This window comes from Epinephelus lanceolatus, chromosome 24, assembly GCF_041903045.1.
Source record: "Epinephelus lanceolatus isolate andai-2023 chromosome 24, ASM4190304v1, whole genome shotgun sequence".
Taxonomy (NCBI): domain Eukaryota; kingdom Metazoa; phylum Chordata; class Actinopteri; order Perciformes; family Serranidae; genus Epinephelus; species Epinephelus lanceolatus.
The window spans coordinates 3,458,230-3,478,611 of record NC_135757.1 but is presented as its reverse complement, the minus strand read 5'-3'; the positions used below and the strand labels follow the sequence as shown (position 1 = coordinate 3,478,611).

General features: G+C 41.9%; 1 protein-coding gene across 2 annotated transcripts in view; it reads right to left on the bottom strand.

The window, feature by feature from the left end:
• LOC117249766 (SH3 domain-binding protein 4-A) overlaps positions 1 to 20,382 on the bottom strand; it is a 78,732-nt gene that overhangs the window by 8,620 nt on the left and 49,730 nt on the right. The window lies entirely within an intron of this gene.

Below are 20,382 nucleotides of genomic sequence, written 5' to 3'. Positions count from 1 at the left end.
CAGAAAGATGGAAGTGGATGTTTTCATGCTCACACACATGAATTATCCTCCTAACATCCCTCTGTTTGACTCAAGACTTTACAGAAAGGTTCAAATTTAGGCAAATGTCCTCTGGCGTGGAGGAATGACAACCAATTGTGCACGAAAACATAAAGACATGACTGTTTTCTACTCAAGACTCGTATCAATTGCTGCTGCTGCTTCAAATTAAAAGTGTTCAAACTGGTGAAACCAGAAATAATGTGGCATGATGAATTCTCTCAGCCCACAGTTTGTCGGTCCGCACTAGTTGCTCCCCTTTTATTGCATTTCCAGCTAAGTTACCAGAAGAAAATGTCGGCATTGGACGTTCCTGCAAACTGCAAATACATTACAATTGTACGTTTCATATGCATCACATCTACGTTTCTAAAGTGATGTAGTAAATTAGGTGACTTTGTTTTCAGGAGGAGATCGTGGTACTTCCCAAGCGACAGACCACTGCTGTGTTTCAGGGATAGTTTGTTGTTTTTACAGCAGCACTTTAGCCACAAAACATTGGTGTTTCTTCGAAACCTGCTGCTTCTTTTTCTTACTGAAACATCGCTGTGTTTCCTGACAGGATAGTGCCAAATCAAGCGGTTATTTTTTTATATTTTCCTCCCGGGATTATGCCAAGAAAAGTGGTTCTTTTTACTGACATGTTGTATTTCCAACGGGGATAGTGGCATGAAAATCAGTTGTTTTTTACCAAGATAATGATGCGTTTCCTGTCAGGATAGTGCCAAATCAAGTGGTTATTTTTTTACCAAGTCATTGTTGTTCTTTCTGCCAGGATTATGCCAAGAAAAGTGGTTCTTTTTACTGACATGTTGCGTTTCCAGCGGGGATAGTGGCATGAAAAGCAGTTGTTTTTTTACCAAGATATTGATGTTGTTCCTGTCAGGATAGTGCCAAGAAAAGCGGTTCTTTTTACTGAGACATTTCCGCGTTTCCTGACAGGATAGTGCCAAATCAAGCGGTTATTTTTTTATATTTTCCTGCTGGGATTATGCCAAGAAAAGTGGTGCTTTTTTCTGACATGTTGCATTTCCAGAGAAGATAGTGGCATGAAAAGCAGTTGTTTTTTTACCAAAATATTGATGTTGTTCCTGTCAGGATAGTGCCAAGAAAAGCGGTTCTTTTTACTGAGACATTTCCGCGTTTCCTGACAGGATAGTGCCAAGAAAGCGGCTATTTTTTTTAACTAACATGTTGCATTTCCAGCGGCAATGGTGGCATGAAAAGCAGTTGTTTATTTACTGAGAAATCGCTGCATTTCCTGCCAGGATAGTGCCATAAATAATGGTTGTTTTTTACTGAGACATTGCCAAGTTTCCTGCCAGGATAGTGCCACAAAAAGCTGTTGTATTTTAGCAAGACATTGGTGTGCTTCCTGCCAGGATAGTGCCACAAAAAGCTGTTGTATTTTAGCAAGACATTGGTGTGTTTCCTGCCAGGATAGTGCCACAAAAAGCTGTTGTAATTTTGCAAGACATTGGTGTGCTTCCTGCCAGGATAGTGCCACAAAAAGCAGTTGTATTTTAGCAAGACATTGGTGTGCTTCCTGCCAGGATAGTGCCACAAAAAGCTGGTATTTTAAGCCAAACTTTTACTTTTTTCCGAACCATAACCAAGTGTTTTTGTGCCTAAACCTAACCACATGGTAACCATAACGTTGTTGCTACATAACGTACAAATGCAACGTATATGCCCTACATATGAACTGAACTCGCTGTAGGCAGAAAGTAGCAAAGTAAAACCTACTTGACTCTCAACACTGGCTCGAATCTGAACTGAGAACTTTACTAAACTTTTTAATAGAACTTGAATAAGCAAAATAATGCATTAAAACGCACTGCTGGATACATGAATGACTTTGTGTCTGCTGCTATAGCAAATTAATATCTTCGTCGCTGCTCTCCTGTTCTTGTCATTCCAACAGTTTATTAAAGGCTTCATGAGATGAGGTCAGAGGTCAGCGTTGCATTCACTGTTGCGTGAAACTTCAGAAAAGATTTGTCTTAACGGCCTTCAGACGGACAAAGCAGCGGCGTTCTGACTGTCACACGACGTGATTCATCCCGTCTGAGCTCTGATTACTCACAGCCACGAGAACAGAGACGAGTCACTGTATCTCAGGTTCTGTGCTTTTATGTAAATCATATCAAAGATTTCCCAGACGCACTCTGAGCGAGGGCGAACGTGCCTTCTGTGCCATACGAGAAGAAATCTTCAACTGTGGAGCCTCGACTTAATTTAATGGAGCTCAATTAGTTTGTACTGAATCAGTCTGGCTGTCAGTCAGCTGCAGCTTCAAAGCAACACACACACACACACACACACACACACACAGTCTCCAGCCACTTAAACACATCAAAAAGACCAAATTTCATTCTGACTTCTCTCTCGTCATTCACATTAAAATTCATGACAAGCACAATGTTTTGGCACGTTATCAAACTTACAATCACACACGGCTGTCGCACTGAAACAATGACGCATCATTATATATGTATATATATTATTATTTTGATTGACATACACATGTTGATACTTATTCTATGCAATTTCCTTTCAAATTTATTTTCGTAATCTTGAAGACGCTTTATGTTGAGTCTCATTTATTGTAAAACATGTAGTCCTTATTCTGGCATTTTTATGATATTTTTTATTCTTCTGAGTCACTTTCTGACAATGTTGATTCGTCGCACTGTTGGCCAATTTTATTTCGTTTTTGACATACAACTTAATTTTGTGCTCATAGTTAAAAAAAGAAGGCTGTTGCTAAAGATGACTTACTCCGACGTGGTCACCTTATCCAGAGCCCAGGACGAGCTCATCACCACCAGCGTCTAGACTCCATAGATTCCCTAATCTATTACGTCTTTACCACCGTCCTGGAATATATGACATCACGATGGGGTCAAATCGCCAAAGACTTTTCCCATTTCTCATACTTATGTGCACATGTAAATAAATATTCTTCTCTCTCAGAACGAGTCTCTCCCGATTGAAATGAGCGTAAGTTTCGAAACTTTGAGCTCACACACAATGGTTGTCCACAAACTATTCAAGGGTACAAATTTCCACACCTGACTTGACGAGGCTCGGCATTGCGGTCAAAAAAACAATGTGCTCCCCGTCTAGAAACACCTGTCCCTCAATGAATGGTTCCTAATGACCCTCTACTGGACGAATCAGCAACCTACTTGTGGCAGGTATTTTACTAACTTTTTATTCGTTACGGAAACTAGCGAGCAAGTTGCCCATGTGAACAGTTAGTTAAATAGTTAAGACTTGTCCATACCCACTGAGTACAGCATACCATACCATGACTTAGTCATACCAAACATTAGAAAACAACACCAACATTGGTCCACAGGGGGAGCCACAGCGATCGGTCACATTTTAGCCATTTTGAAGCATTTTTCTGTTGTTATAGCGCCACCCAGTTGCCAATTAGAGTTAAATTTCTCCAGTCACCTTGAGGCGTCCTGTTCTACATATCTACGTTTAGTAAAAATCCATATGGTGGTTAGGCCTAGATAAGAAATGAGCTCTCTAGCGCCCCCATTTTGTTTGATGGGGTCAATAATGGAGGGGTCCCCTCAGATTATGTGTGGTCATATGCCTACAAAGTCGCGTGGTGATGGGTGAAACCCTTGAGATGTTATACACCTTTATGTGATGAGCCACGCCCTCCGCAATATTCATTGCCTTATAGAAGCTCAGTTTTAGTAAGTTTTCCAACTTTTGCCAAGAGGGAACTTTAGATATTGGTCCCTAGATTATGTTCACCCAGTTTCATGCAGATCGCTCAAACTTCCTAGGAAGAGATCCATTTGAAGTGTTTTTCAAAAAATTCAAAATGGCGGAAAATCTATATAAGCGGAAGTTATGGGTTCTTGAGGCAAATGTGTTCCTCATGAGGAGAGGCATCTCTGTGCAAAGTTTCATGTCTCTACGACATACGGGGCATGAGATATGCCCATTCAAAGTTTGACATTTCAATCGGTTGCTATAGCGCCCCCCTTTGGCCAATTGATGTAATATTGCTTCATTGGCATCCTCCCATAACCCTCTACCACTGTGCCAAATTTCACATGGATTGACCAAGTCAGTGAGGAGAAAAACGTGGAACAGACACACAGACTTTCGTCATTATATAGTTAAGACAAACAGTCGTCATGCAGAGGCAGCCACATTCCAGCTTTGAGAAAGACCCAAAGGATTCTGACCCAGTACGATGGCATGTAATGAGGTATCCTCACGTGATGGTACTGGTACTGTCTCACGTTGCAGGCTTGAAATACTGCACATCAATGACTGTCAGCAGAAGCATGTTTAAACTTTAACTCAGTCTTAAAAAGACAAGACAGGATGAACCTTATAATCCCAAGGTCACGTTATTTCCATTTATTAGAATAATCTATTTTTACGCCCTGTTTTACTTCCTCTCCCATCCGTCATCTTTTATCTCTTTTATCGTCTCTGTAACGAGCTGCCGCTCTGTAATGAAGCGAAACAACCTGATAACCTACAACGTGCAGGTTACTCTTTACAAACCAAACTGAAATGATGAATTATCCGCTGTTGAAACGGACACCACACGCCTCCGTCCTCCTCTCTCACTCCTTCCCCGCCTCTATCTCGCTCCCCCACCTGGCCGACGAGCACTTTGGCCTTCCATTGTGATGTCCTCCGCCTGCTGATTCAGGCTTCACACAAGTTTAGGTCTAAATATAGACCAAACACACACACACGTCAGGGTTCAACGCTGCTGTCTGGAAATGAGCGTGATGTGTTCAAATGCAAATCAGGCACTTCAGTACGTGCAGGAGAGACGGGCTGTGTAGAGCCGGAAAGGATTAACGCAGGAAGGAGCCTGTGCTTCAAAATAAAGGCCAGGAGGTCAGAAGAGTCATGTACCTTCAAATCAGATTCTTCCTAATCCCATCAGGGTGGGAAAACCTCTAAATTTGAGTCTTCTTCTCAATCTAAGTTTGAGAAAAACAGACTTCTCCCTGAAAGACACAGAACCCATGTTCACACTGCACCAGATGGAAGTCAAAGGTCACTGTCTGGCTCTCGGACACTTTGGCTCCAGCTGGGGACATTTCCATGTTCATTTCAGTCCCACAGTTTAATTCATGGAGACTTCTTTATGCAGCCGATGCCAGAGAAATACTTGGCATTGTAAATTTCTGCAAAAATAAATTTAAAGTTTGTATATCATTATGTAGCGGATACAAACACAACAAATTGTGGTTAACTTTAGGACATGTTTAAGAACAAAAATCACTTACTTAAGGTTGGGAGTGGCTGCTAGAAATGCAGCGATGGCTTACGAAAAACACCCACTTTTGGTGCCACAATCACCGTTGGAAATGCAGCAATGACTCATTCAAAAAAGTTGTTTTTGGTGGCACATTTGCTGCCGGAAATGCAGCAATTGCTCACTATAAAAAACCTGCTTTTAGTGGCACAATGGCCGCTTGAAATGTGGTGATGGCCCTCTAACAAAACAGTTTTTAGTGGCACAATTGCAGCTAGAAATGCAGCATTACCCTCTTTAAAAAAAAAACAATTTTTTGTGGCACAATGACCGCTAGAAACGCAGCAATGCCTTGCTAAAAAAACACTTCCAGTGACGCAATTGCCACTGGAAATGTAGCAATGGCTCACCAATAAATACCCACTTTTGTAGGCAAAAGTTGCCACTGGAAATGTAGCAATGGCTCACCAATAAATACCCACTTTTGTAGGCAAAAGTTGCTGCTGGAAATGCAGCTATTGCTCACTATAAAAAAACTTGCTTTTCATGGCACAATCGCCGCTGGAAATGTGGTGATGGCCCTCTAAAAACAACATAATTTTTGTGGCACAATGACTGCTAGAAACGCAGCAATAGCTCACTAAAATACACCCACGTTTGGTGGCACAATTGCAGCTGGAAATGCAGCATTACCCTCTCAAAAAAAAAAAAATTTTTTTGTGGCACAATGCCTGCTAGAAACACAGCATTATCCTCTTTTTAAAAAAACGCAATTTTTTGTAGTACAATGGCCGCTGGAAACACAGCAATGCCTTGCTAAAAAACACTTTCAGTGCCACAGTCACCGTTGGAAATGCAGCAATGGCTCTTTGAAAAACTCACCACTGGAAACATAATAATGGCTCACCAATAAATACCCACTTAAGGTGGCACAATGACTGCTAGAAACGCAGCAATAGCTCACTAAAAAACACCCACTTTTGGTGGCACAATTGCAGCTGGAAATGCAGCATTACCCTCTTTAAAAAAAACACAGTTTTTGTGGCACAATGCCCACTGGAAACCGGCAATGCCTTGCTAAAAATCACTTTCAGTGACATAAATGCCACTGGAAATGCAGCAATAGTTGACCAATAAACACCCACTTTTGGTGCCACAATCACCGTTGGAAATGCAGCAATGGCCCTCTGAAAAACTCACCACTGGAAACGTAACTATGGCTCACCAATAAATACCCACTTTGGTGGCACAATCACTGCTGGAAATGCAATTATGGCTCACCAATAAATCCCCACTTTTGGTCACCAAAATTGTTAAAAACACCTGCTTTTGTTCACACAATTGCTGCTGGAAATGCAGCAATGGCTCGTTAAAAAACAGTTGCTTGTTTCTTCATATTTCAACAACCTGTGGTTAACTTGAGGTAATGTCTAGGAACAAAAATCACTTAGTTATGGTAAGAAAAAGATCATGTTTTGTCTTTCAATACCCACATTTGGTGGCACAACCACCGCTGGAAATGCAGTGATAGCTTGCTAAAAAACACCTGCCTTTGTTCACACAATTGCTGCTGTAAATGCAACAACAGCTTGTTAAAAAAAAAACACAATTTTTTTGTGCCAAAATGGCCACTGGAAACACAGCGATGGCTTGCTTAAAAAACAAGCAGCAGTGGCTCACTAAGAAACACCCAATTTTGAAAGCAAAATTGCTGCTGGAAATGCAGCAATGGCTCACTAAAAATACCCTCTTTTGGTTGCAGGAAATGCAGCAGTGACTTGCAAAAAAAACACCCGCTGTGTGCTGGTTTCAAACAGTGGTCTGCAACACAGCAGCCTGCATCTCTGGGTAGATTCATGGGTAGAAAAGCAGCAGCTGGAAACACAGTGATGGCTTACTAAATTACACCTGTTTTTTGTGGCACAATGGCTGCTGGAAATGCAGCAATAGCTCTTTTTTTTGCACAGTTGCCACTAGTAAGTTTGTTGATCTGAAACAGTGGTCTGCAGCTTAGAGGGGGGCAGAGTTGCAGCTGGAAATACAACCATGGCTTGCACCAGCTTTTTGCTCACTGCTGGAAACCATGTACATAAGCTAGCGTGACTTCACCCAAAGGTTTGTGGGCTCCTGTTTTGAAGCCTCAAGTTCAACATGTTGGCCGACACCATCTTGGCTTGTTGAAGTCAGAAGTGACCATATTTGGACAAAGGGGACACTATTGGCAGACAGCTTGTGTCCATGCCCTTAGTTATGCGTAACTCTAAGCCTTTAAGTGTTGGCTCACTTAAAATCAACAGGTGTTGCTGATTGTTGGTCTCTAGCAGTGGTCTGCAGCGTGGCAACCGCCCTGCCGAGGCATCACGTCATTCATCAACTGCTCCACTTCTCAACAACAGTCAGCTCATACACATGTAATCTGCCATTTTAGAGACATTGATATGAGATATATGAAACATACAAATGTAACATATCCATTGCAGAGACGTACAATGCCAACATTTCCCTCTGGCAACTGAGGCGCCTCTTTGGCAATAACCTAATTTTGACTTTAATTTAGAAATGAAAGCACTGCAACAAGTTTACTGTCTGTCTGTTTCCAGCCTGGTTTTGGTCGATGTTTCCACGTTATTAACTAACGACGTGATTCTGCTCTAAAAATAGAAAACAGTCTGCTGCGCGAGAGACCAGAGTGTCTGAAAAAAATACGAGATAACGGCGACCTGCAGGAAGCCCTGAAGCAGACGGACAGACGGAGCTGACAGCTGACCGGGCGGCTGTCAGCTAAATGAGCCTTACTTCCAAAAGCTTCGGCGGGGAGGAGGGAGGAGGGAGGAGAGGTGGAGCAGGGCAGATGATAATTCTGACAGGTAGGAAAGAGAGGGAGGGAGGGGAGGGGAAGGAGGGGAATAAAGACAGGCAGAGAGAGACAAATGATAGGGACAAAGAGATGAGAGGCAAAATGGCAGAAGGAAGAGAAAAGGATATTACAGCAGCAGTGAGAAGGGGCCGTGTCACGGTGTCTTTTCAAGCGCATATGATATGTTCTATTGAATGCCAAGCACTCCAATTAAGAAACGTGAATCACTGCATTGACTTGTCTGGCAAAACAACCACTTTTCATGGCAACATCCTGACAGGAAATGCAACAATGTCTCTGTAAAATACAACTTCTTTTCCTGGCACTATCCTGGCAGGAAACGCCGCAATGCCTCAGTAAAAACACAGCAACAGGTCACAAAAAACACCACAAACAGCGATCTGTCCCTGAAACACAACAGTGGTCTGTAGCTGTAAAAGCGAATCCTGTTTGGTTGCACATTCACAGCTGGAGAAGCCTTCAATGTGGAAAAGAACATCTCTTTTCGTGGCACTATCCTCGCTGGAAATGCAGCGATGTCTCAGTTAAAAACCACCACTTTTTGTGGCACTATTGCCGCTGGAAATGTGGTGATGTCTGTAAAAAATGACCGCTCTTTGTGGTGTTATCCCAGCTAGAAATGCAGCAATTTCTCATTAAAAAATGAATAAATAAAACAACTTTCGTAGCACTATCCCAGCTGGAAACTCAGCGATGTCTCTGTAAAAAGGACTGCTCTTCTTGACATGATCCCAGCTGGAAATGCAGCGATGTCTCAGTTAAAAACCACCACTTTTTGTGGCAATATCCTTGCTGGAAATGCGGTGATGTCTGTAAAAAATTACCGCTCTTTGTGGCGTTATCCCAGCTAGAAATGCAGCAATGTCTCATTGGAAAATGAATAAATAAAACAACTTTTGTAGCACTATCCCAGCTGGAAACTCAGCAATGTCTCAATTAAAAACGACCACTTTTTGTGGCACTATGCTCGCTGGAAATGCAGTGATGTCTGTAAAAAATGGCCGCTCTTCGTGGTGTTATCCCAGCTGGAAATGTAGGGATGTCTCAGTTAAAAACGACCACTTTTTGTGGCACTATCCTCGCTGGAAATGCGGTGATGTCTCTGTAAAAAATGACAGCTCTTCGTGGCGTTATCCCAGCTAGAAATGCAGCTATTGCTCATTGGAAAATGAAAAAATAAAACAACTTTTGTGGCACTATCCCAGCTGGAAACTCAGCGATGTCTCTGTAAAAAGGACTGCTCTTCTTGACATGATCCTCGCTGGAAATGCAGTGATGTGTCTGTAAATAATGACGGCTCTTCGTGGTGTTATCCCAGCTAGAAATGCAGCAATTTCTCATTAAAAAATGAATAAATAAAACAACTTTCGTAGCACTATCCCAGCTGGAAACTCAGCGATGTCTCTGTAAAAAGGACTGCTCTTCTTGACATGATCCCAGCTGGAAATGCAGCGATGTCTCAGTTAAAAACCACCACTTTTTGTGGCAATATCCTTGCTGGAAATGCGGTGATGTCTGTAAAAAATTACCGCTCTTTGTGGCGTTATCCCAGCTAGAAATGCAGCAATGTCTCATTAAAAAATGAATAAATAAAACAACTTTTGTAGCACTATCCCAGCTGGAAACTCAGCGATGTCTCACTTAAAAATTACCACTTTTTGTGGCACTATCCTCGCTGGAAATGCGGTGATGTCTCTGTAAAAAATGACAGCTCTTCGTGGCGTTATCCCAGCTAGAAATGCAGCTATTGCTCATTGGAAAATGAAAAAATAAAACAACTTTTGTAGCACTATCCCAGCTGGAAACTCAGCGATGTCTCTGTAAAAAGGACTGCTCTTCTTGACATGATCCCGTCAAGAAATGTAGCTATGCCCCGGTGAAAAATAACTACTTTTTGTGGCACAATCCTCAGTGTTAAAACAGTAACAGATTGCTAAAAAACACCCACATTTAGTGCCTGAAACATCTCTGGAAAAGCAGCGCTGATTCTCTAAACTGATTCACAGTGGTCTGCTGCCATGCAATGCACCATTTCCTCCTTTCCTTCTCTTTAAAAACACGGATATGATATGTATGACATGTACAAACATATTTGTGGTCTGCAAAAATGTTCAATTCCAACATTTTCTAGTGGTGATCTTTGCCTGTCTGGTATCTTTAATCTCCCGTTCCACCTTCAAACACACAGTACAGCCAAAAGCAGCCAGTTTCCTCTTCAAGGTTGTGGCAGAAACACAAACATAGCTGCTCTACAAAAAGATTTAGTTCCTGATTTGTTCATGAGTTTGGTTCCAACTGGAGCAGTTTGGTTGAAATGTCCCATTAGGACAAGTCTGCCAGCTCTGAGTTTAGTTTATTAATCACTTCCTGAAAGGTGCTTCTCCTGCAACTATCTGAACTCTCCTGCTCTGTGTGATGAGCCACAGAGGAGCTCTTGTTTCTCAGACACATGTCTAGTTGTAGTCCAGTAAACTGCAGCAGTCAGGTCCAGCTAATCAGGTTTGTTGCCTAATTAACACGCTGACTTTCACTGGGGATCGAGGCGGCTGCATGTTTGTAAAGAAGTCTAAATTTCTGAGTCTTTTACTGTTGACTTTTATGACTAAAGACTTTGCTTCTAGATGGGAGTCTACAAGCAGGGGATTGATTACGTCCCCCGTAGGAGCGCTTCGCCCCGCCTCTCTGCATAGATCTATTATTAAACAACACTCTCCTCCACCGACAAGCACAAGAGACGGCTCTTTCATTTGTCCTCTGCCTTCGTAACTCGAGCCCCGGCATTAAAAGATCTGCCGGGGCGGTGTCAGATGCCCCCACAGGCCTCCAGCTCCGTCCTGATCAATGCCTGCTCACATTTCACATGAGTACACCTGTCGGCTAGTGTGGAAGGCGGGGGAGACACGATGAGCTGCTCTAAACCCTAAGGACAAACCCCTGGCACATGTTCTGCTGCAACACTTTCCTTTTTATACGTTTCACACTGTCCAGAGGTGCAATTAAAGGCAGCAGGCTTACGGCTGAAATCTCTCTCTCTGCTCTGCTTTGAAAGTTCAGAATTGTTCCTTCAAGTTTTGCAGAAGCCAGAATTTGGATTCGTCATCCTCAAAACTCTCTGTACACAACAGAAAACGCTCCTGCTGCTGATCTGATTAGCTCAACTTGTGTGCGGCTGTGCTGGAGACAGAAGACACCAAGATTAGCGAAGCTTTGTTTGTGGCACTACTGTGATAAAAATTGCTCTACACAAAAAGATATGGATTTATTGACTGCTATTATATTGGCTTCAATTATTGCAAAGAAAAGGCTGGTAAGATGAAAAACAGCAGGCATCATCAAGGTAACACAACACCTCTTACTGTGCTGCCAGGTTGTCACATCTAATAGACAGATATGGCAATCAAAGTATGGGAGCCTGGATGAGCCAAACTAGGAAACAAATGAGATAAAAATGCTGCTCCGGCAATTTTTTTATTAGGACTGCTATCAAAAGAAAAATCTTGGACTCAAGTGGATCAAAACTGCTGCTTCTATTAAGCCTCTTTCACACATGCACTGCAAACCTTAAGTTATCTAGACACTACCCGGAGGAGCTGTATGCAAGAATGCAAATGTCCAAATCAGTTGGATTGGACATGAAACGGCGCGAGGGCGTGTTGATGACGTTTCTATCATGCAGAGTTTGTGAAACTGGCAGAAAACATACATCAGACAGTCAAGAGGTCGGCTCATTTACACAAAGACAGCCACGAAAGTATCTAACTGGGTTGTTCGTCCATCCCATTCTCATGAACACAATATTTCAAGAGGGAATTTCTTCAAATTTGGCACAAACGTTCACTCAACAATGATTCAATAAAATTTTGGTAATCATACGCTAGAGGGTGAGGTCACTGCAACCTTGTCTGTCTCATTCTTGTGAACGTGATATCTCAAGAGCACCTTGAGGGAACCTTTTTTCAAATTTGGCACAAATTTCTTCAAATTTGGCACGAATTTCTTCAAATTTGGCACCAACGGCCACTTCAAGTCAATGATGAACTGATAAGAATTTGGTGGTCAAGGGGCAATGTTATTGTGACCTTGTGTTTATCTCTTTCTTGTGAGCATGATATCTCAAGAGCGCCGTGTGGGAATTTCCTCATATTTGGCAAAAACAACCATTTGGACTCAATAAAGAGCTGATCAGAATTTGGTGGTAAAGGGTAAAAAGTCAAGGTCACTGTGACCTAAAAAAAAAAAAACACGTTTTGCAGAAACTCATAAGCTAATCATGACAAAATTTCACACCATGCAAGACAGTGTCTAAAAGGATAAAATGTTAAAGTGCTGACATTACATACCCAAAAGGTCAAAGGTCAGAGATGAACAAAGCCAAGCTAGCTGCACTTCCCCTTACTTTATGTTTTTATGCTAAGCTAGGCTAACCATATGCTGACACCAGCTCCATACTTTGCATACAAATGAAGTGAATGTAAATATGCTTGTTTCTCTAAATCTGGAACTACTCTTTCTGAATCCAGTGTTTTTACTCTTTTTTAGGACACTGTACTGAAAACACTTCCTGTCCCTGACAGTCGAAAGGGCAACATGCGCCTGCAGCACGCCAAAACACCTGAACTTATTGTTTTCTGTGTGCGCCCATACAGTGGCAGAATTGGAATGACACTTCAGGATTTACCACAGTGTTATTTCTTAGTGTTGCTGTGCCCTAGAGCTTCAGAAAAGCAGTTTAAAATCCCTCAACACAACCTTTTCACAGTAAAGGTCATTACAGGCCAGAGCTATAACAGGGAGAGGGAAAAAGAGAGAAAGTTCCCTCAGTTATTATTGTGTACAAGCAGCAGCCAGTGGTGGTGCTTCCTGTAGGTGGCACAGACAGCCGCCTAGGGCACCACCCAGAGTTGTTGTGTGAGTGTCTGTGTCTGTCTGTCTGCAGCTAATCTCATAAACTACTGGGCCAATCAGCCTAATATTTTGTATATACATGTACGACTGTATACTGAAGGACCTCTCATGGTTGTGGTGATTCACAGTTGTTGAAAAATCTGTTTTGTTAACTGTTTTATTGTCATTAACTGCTGACTCAAGGTGTTCTTGAGATATCATGCTCACAAGAAAGAGAGACGGTTGCAAGGTCACAATGACCTTGACCTTTGACCACAAAATTCCAATCAGTTCATTGTTGTTGAGTCAAAGTGGACGTTAATTTGTGCCAAATTAAAAGAAAGCCTCATTCCTGCCTCAAGGTGTTCTTGAGATGTTGCTTTTGCAATAATGAGATGGATGCAAGGTCACAGTGATCTTGACCTTTGACCACTGACATCTAATCAGTTCATGTTTGAGTCCAAGTGGATGTTTGTGCCATATTTGAAGAAATTCCCAAATTCTCAAGGTGTTGTTGAGATATGATGTTCATGTGAATGGGACAAATACAAGGTAACAGTGACCTTGACCTTTGGCCAACAAATTCTAATCAATTCATCCTTGACCACCAAAATATAATCAGTTCATTGTTGAATCTATGAAGATGTTTGTGCCAAATTTGAAAAGATTTCTTCAAGGTGTTCTTGAAATAACACCTTCCCAAGAATGAGACAGATGAGATCATAGAGACCTCGACCTTTGACCTACGACCACCAAAGTCTATTGGTACATTGCTGATACATTGCTGAGTCCAAGTGGATGTTTGTGCCAAATTTGAGGAAAGTCCTTCACGGTGTTCTTGAGATATTATGTTCATGAGAATGAGACAGATGCAAGGTCACAGTGACCTTGACCTTTGACCACCAAATTCTAATCAGTTCATCCTTGACCACAAAATTCCAATCAGTTCATTGTTGTTGAGTCAAAGTGGACGTTAATTTGTGCCAAATTAAAAGAAATTCCTTAAAGGTTCCCCTTGAGATATGGCATTTGTGAGAATTAGATGGATTCAAAGATGTTTTTGCCAAATTTGAAAAAAAAAAAAAAAAAATCCGCAGATGTTCTTAAGATATCATGTTCACAAAAATGAGATGAACACAAGGTCACAATAACATTGCCCTTTGACCACCACATTCTTATCAGTTCATCATTGACTCAAAGTGGCCAGATTTGAAGAAATTTGTGCCAAATTTGAAGAAATCTGTGCCACATTTGAAAAAATCCCATCAAGGATTCCCTTAAGATTTCGCTTTCACAAGAAAAAGTTGGATGCAAGGCCACAGTGACCTCTGGCCACCAAATTCTTATCAGTTCATCACTGATGTTGATGTTTTTGCCAAATCTGAAAAAAGTTCCCTCAAGGTGCTGAGACAGACAAGGTCGCAGTGACCCTAACCTTTGATATATGCTCAGGTGTTCTTGAAAGATTGTGTTCATGAGAATGGGATGGACGAACAACCCTAAAATATACTGCCTCTGGCCATGGCTATCGCCGGCGTAGAGGCATAAGGGGAATTATGTGGTGTAGCTTGCCAAGCTAGCTCTTTATGCTAAAGTAAGCTAATCACATAAATGCTTAGCGTCTGTACTGAACTATTTTTCAAAATTCCAGAACTGAACAACTGAATGAGGTCAATGTAGTGAGACGAGAAAACAGAGACCACACCTTGTTCTCATTCTTAACAGTATACAGGTGTGTCTAAACTCTTTCTTTCCCACTTGTATCAGTTCTCACATCCCTCCCATCAAACCCATTTGTTCTGCCTCCTCTCTCATTACAGAAACCACAGGGGGGACAATGAAGCTTCCTCATCGAGTCATTGACCCCACCTTGAGTCTCACTCCCTGGGTTCCTCACCATGACAACTTCCAGTTTATAATCTTTATCGATTTCCATTCAACCGTCCGTTCGTCCCCTTGAGATGTCATTATTTCATCCCATCCTTTCCTGACACGTCTTTCCAATTAACTGATCTGCATACGTGAGTGTTTGAAGTGCTTCTGATTTGCACCTTGGACACACAACACCGACATACTGTGTTCCTCCATGATGCTTGATTAGACACTTAGATCTGAATAATTTCTCAGGTTTGTGTGTATGTTTCTCCTGGCGTTGACTGATAAAAGCCTCACTACAGGGAGAACGAATGCCTTGTTCACTAATCAAGGATTTTGAAGCCAGAGGTTCTCAACATGGGGATGTTTTATTGAGTAACAATTATATAAGATTGGTTTCTTTTTGTTGTTTTGAGGAAAAGATTTAGTAATTCAAGCCTGCCTGACTCACTGGACCTTGCTCCTGCAGGCGATGACAATTTACTGCTCTCTGGGGGAAAATGTCGCAGGGGACACACACACATCCACACACATTCTGGAGTGGTTTACAACTGGTGTGGTGCATCAGGGACTTTTTGCAGCAGGACACAAGTTTTAAATGCATCTGGGGAAAATCAAGTTCAGACAACCTGTTCTTTTGAACTAGAACTACCGCCATCAGTACAGTTTCAAGATGGACACCCAAGATTAATGTCAGCAATTCAGTATCTGACCATTTGGTATTTCCTTCTGTTCCTGAGATATGACAGTAACGGCCAGAAAACTGTTTCTGTAGAACATTATGATGTCACGGTGAAGTTGACCTTTGATCTTTTAGATATAAAATGTCACTTCTTCATTATATGGGGCGACACCCGCGAGCTAGTTCAGGCAGCCAACTTGAGCTGCACTGATTCATACACACACGTCGTACGTCAGTCTTTCAGTCCACCTCCACCAACATCCACCTGCAGGCTCCATCTAAAGGGGGAAATACTTAATCATCACTCCTCAATATCTCATGTAACCGTATCTGCATTGAACTCTTCTGCTGTTGAAATAAACATTTAAACATGAGTTGTCTTACTGAAATCCTATTATGAGACATTTGTGTGAATTTCTCTCATTATTAGCATTTGAATTCTTGAGTTATGGCCAAAAACATGCCTTGAAGGCTACAGTGACCTTGATCTTTGACCTTTGACTACCAAATTTGACTCATTTCATTGCTGAGTCCAGGTGGACGTCGGCCCCCAATTTGAGGAAATTCCCTCAAGGTCAAAAAGGCCAAGGCCAAAAAACTGAGGTGAGGGAACAAGGAGTGCTAAGATGCTAACGAATTTCTGGGGTTTTAGCCTCATTCCTGTTGCTTTCGCCCACCAGTCTAGTTGCAGTTACAGTGTATGCCCATGTCTGACATTTGTGCCAAATCTGAGGAAATTCCCTCAAGGTGTTCTTGAGATGTTGCTTTTGCAATAATGAAATGGATGCAAGGTCACAATGATCTTGACCTTTGACCACCGACATCTAATCAGTTTATCTTTGAGTCCAAGTGGATGTTTGTGCCAAATCTGAAGAAATTCCCAAATTCTCAAGGTGTCGTTGAGATATCATGTTCATGTGAATGGGACAAATGCAATTTCACAGTGACCTTGACCTTTGACCAACAAATTCTAATCAATTCATCCTTGACCACCAAAATATAATCAGTTTGTTTTTTGAATCTACGTAGATATTTGTGCCAAATTTGAAAAGATTCCCTCAAGGTGTTCTGAAATAACGCCTTCTCAAGAATGAGACAGATGAGATCATAGTGACCTTGACCTTTGACCTACGACCACCAAAGTCTATCCGATACATTGCTGAGTCATGGTGAATGTTTGTGCCAAATTTGAAGAATTTCCCTCAAGGCATTCTTAAGATATCGCATTAACAAGAATGAGACAGATGAGATTATAGCGCTCTAGGCCTTTCACCTATGACCACCAAAATCTAATAAGTTAATTGTTGAGTCCAGTGGATGTTTGTGACAAATTTGAAATTCCCTCAAGGCATTCTTGAGATACCATGTTCACGAGAACGGGATGGACCGATGGACAACTGAAAACATCATGCCACATACAGTATTCTACAGGATGGAAACAGGTTGCAGAGCAACATGAGACTGAATGTCTGGCTCAGACACAAAGTAATGGAATATTTTTTTAGGGAAATGGCCCTTTAACTCCAGTTTAAAACATGATGTCAGGCTTCTTTGTGTCTTTCCTCTGGTTTAGACAGGAAACATCATGTCAGACGTAAAGCCCACATAATGACAAACCACAAATCTGTCTCACACTTGAAAGGTGCTGTAACACGCGAGGATAAATCCTTCCATCGAGGTCAACAGAACAAATTTCTTTATCGTCCTTGATGATGAAAGTGTTCCCAACTTCACAGGAAAATAGCTGGACTTCAGTGAAGGACATCTGAGCATGTGCTCGTTTCATTTTGCAGTAAATATTTAAAAAAACGGAGCTCAGAGGAGTCAAGGATGAAGCCTGGTTCAGAGATAAGAAAGCCGAGGCGCTCTTTGTGCACACAGTGAGTTTAAAAGCCTCAGCTGGAGTTGAAGGTAGCCGCCAGAAGAAAAGCATTTTATAACACATAAAAGCATTCCCTCCTTTGCTTCAGACTTTTTTGAGATTATGCGGAGGTCACGTGACGTGCAGCCGAACACGGAGAGGTAGTTGCAGGTGAAAAGCATGACCAGAAAAAGGGTAACACTCCTTTACCTTAACAGTTACTGTCAAAGTCCCATTTAGCGAGGCAGTTTACCCCCAGCTGCTCCGGTGGTCGCTGCGACAAAAGTGCATGCACGCTTCATCAACTCTGCCTGGATAAGCAGCAGTTGGAAAATGTACTTTGCTAAAGTACTTTTTGAATAATGGCGTCTGGCGAGGGAAAACGTCTCAGGACTATTTTGCTCCCCCCAGGGTGCTGGTGCTGTCGGGAAAGAAAAACACATCGAGGCCAGCGTGCGTTTGCTTGACAGAGTTGTTTTCGCACAAACTGCAGATGTTGAGTTTTATTTCTATGCTGCTCTTTACAGGATTTTTCCCTCTCCGACCACTCCTTCATTTTTCATGTGGTGGCTGTTCCCACTCTGAGGCGCCTCAGGCTGTAAGACATGTACATGTGACTGAACATAAGGACTCAAATCCCTCCCTGTCCGACTGAAACACAGGCTGAAGCGGAGAGAAATCACGTCGAGGGCCAATGTTGCAAAGAGACACTAATCAATCAGACAGCGACTGACTCCAACTGTTTAGTAAATTACATTTTGGCTCTTATCAGCATCAGTGAAGCTTAACTAACGATGCCGCACCCATCCGAGGGACACTGACAAGTCTTCTCTTGCTCATTTTGTAATATACATGTATATTATTTGAGCATCAGAGCTGTTACGGTAATGCCAGACAGTTTTTATTCAGATTTATGTGTGCAGGAAACACTTCTGCTGAGCAGGAATGTTTTTGCAGCAGTGTAACAGTCGGATGATTTCAGGGGAATGGCATTAAAGGAGCAACTTTATAAACTGTATTTCTCTTGTCAAGGACAATGCAGTGATTGTGAACTTACCCCACCACTTCCTAACATACAAAGAGCATAATATTGCATGTACACCTTCTCAAAGAGCAACAAACTTTTAATTCTCAAAGCCCAGTTCAGACCAAAGATACACAACATGATGATACCATTTTAGAACGTTGCAGAGAAAAGTTGCAGCACTTTGAACTGACCGGTCTGACCTCAACTCAAGGCAGCTGATGGTGTCACCTGCAACTCAGCTGGTCCAGTTGCATGTGGCCGGTTTTAACCTCTCTAACTCTGCCAGGACGCCGATGTCCTCGCTCCCCCCATCTCTGTTAAATGGTATCTCCCAGGCGCACTACGTCATCAAACCATGTGATGTTTGGTATTGCCGGATTCAGGAAGCTCTCGACTTTTCAAAAATAACATCGTTTTTCTTTTATTTATTATGGATTTCGCACCAGAGCAGCAAGTCCAAAATCGCGGTGACAAGTCATGTCATGCCGTTTTTCGATGGGAAAAGTTACAGGATTACTCGCGATCTTATGTGCAGCTGTTAGCGGGGACTTAGCTGTTTTATAAACGGTAAGAGTCTCACTCCTACCACTATTTTTGGCTGAGATATACCGTCTAGAATGTGGGATCATAACTTTCACGTTTCATATGGCTTTATTTGGTGATATTTTATGGTGTTTCTGTGTCATAAACAACATCAGCTATCATAATCACACCTGATTTCAATAAGGTACAATGTTTGAAGCTGGCTGAGTGTTGTTTGATCACTGATAGTACTGTTTTGAAGCCGAGTGACTGACTTGTCATTTGGAGCTCCGCCTGGATCTTTTCATGGATAAAACACTGTAGAATGGTCATACTTTGAGCAGTCTTCTTCAAATTTGAAACAAGTGTTCATTGATAGTGTGCCTACAGCCCCACAGTGTCATTTACCTGCTCAGATGAAGCCACAGACAGTTATTCATCCTGAAACACATTTTTTATTTTATTTTAGGCAAAATCTTCAATTTTTCACTGACTTCAGAGGCCCATTACTCTGTCTCTGTATCACCTAGAGTGTTTCTGACACTTTCACAAGAAACTTCAGGGAGTTTTCTTTCTGGCAAGACCTCATGCATGCATGTAGTCAGAGCGGTTCAGAAGCTACAGTCATTTTAATTTGGGTATGTCATTTTAGGCGTACAAAATGGGGGTGGAGTACAATTAAAGCACGTCACCTCTTTCAACAGCCAATCTGCTTGTAGTGAAGTCCGCTGGTCAAGTCAAAATGACTGTAACAGTTAACGCAATTAACGGTTCAGAACACCTGAAAAGCTGAGTGATACATGTAGAGTTAAAAGTCGCAGTGCTGTTATACTGTATTTCAGCACTCATGGAATGCCTCTTGTCCAATCAGATTGTTTGGCTGGAACTAACTGTTGTATAACATTTCTTAATTTACACAAGAAAGTATGAATTAAAGGCTAGTACCTTTATAGGAGTAGCCCAAAATTACTTGGTCTGACACTTAACACAAAATTTGGCCAACAAAAACAAAACCAAGTGATGGTTGATCTATGAAGTAAAGGATGAAGTTGTTGAAGGGTAGAACTACAAATGACAAACGTTTTGGGTCAGTGCAAGGGGTTGGCAGGCTAACGACTATCATAACTGTCTCTTCCACTTCAAAAAGTGCAGCTGCAGGCTACCGGTAAGGTGCACTGTGTCGTCTTTGAAGTGGTGTTTTGTTTTTCTTAAGACTAGCACAAGTAGGCGGGGTTGGAGAGAAATAAAAGGGAGAATCACTGCGCCCGGGTCTTACAAAGGTCAGGAAAACCCTGTTGTTTATTCTGGTTTATTCTTTGGTTAAAACAGGCCTTGAAAGCATTGGATCGTTTCATCA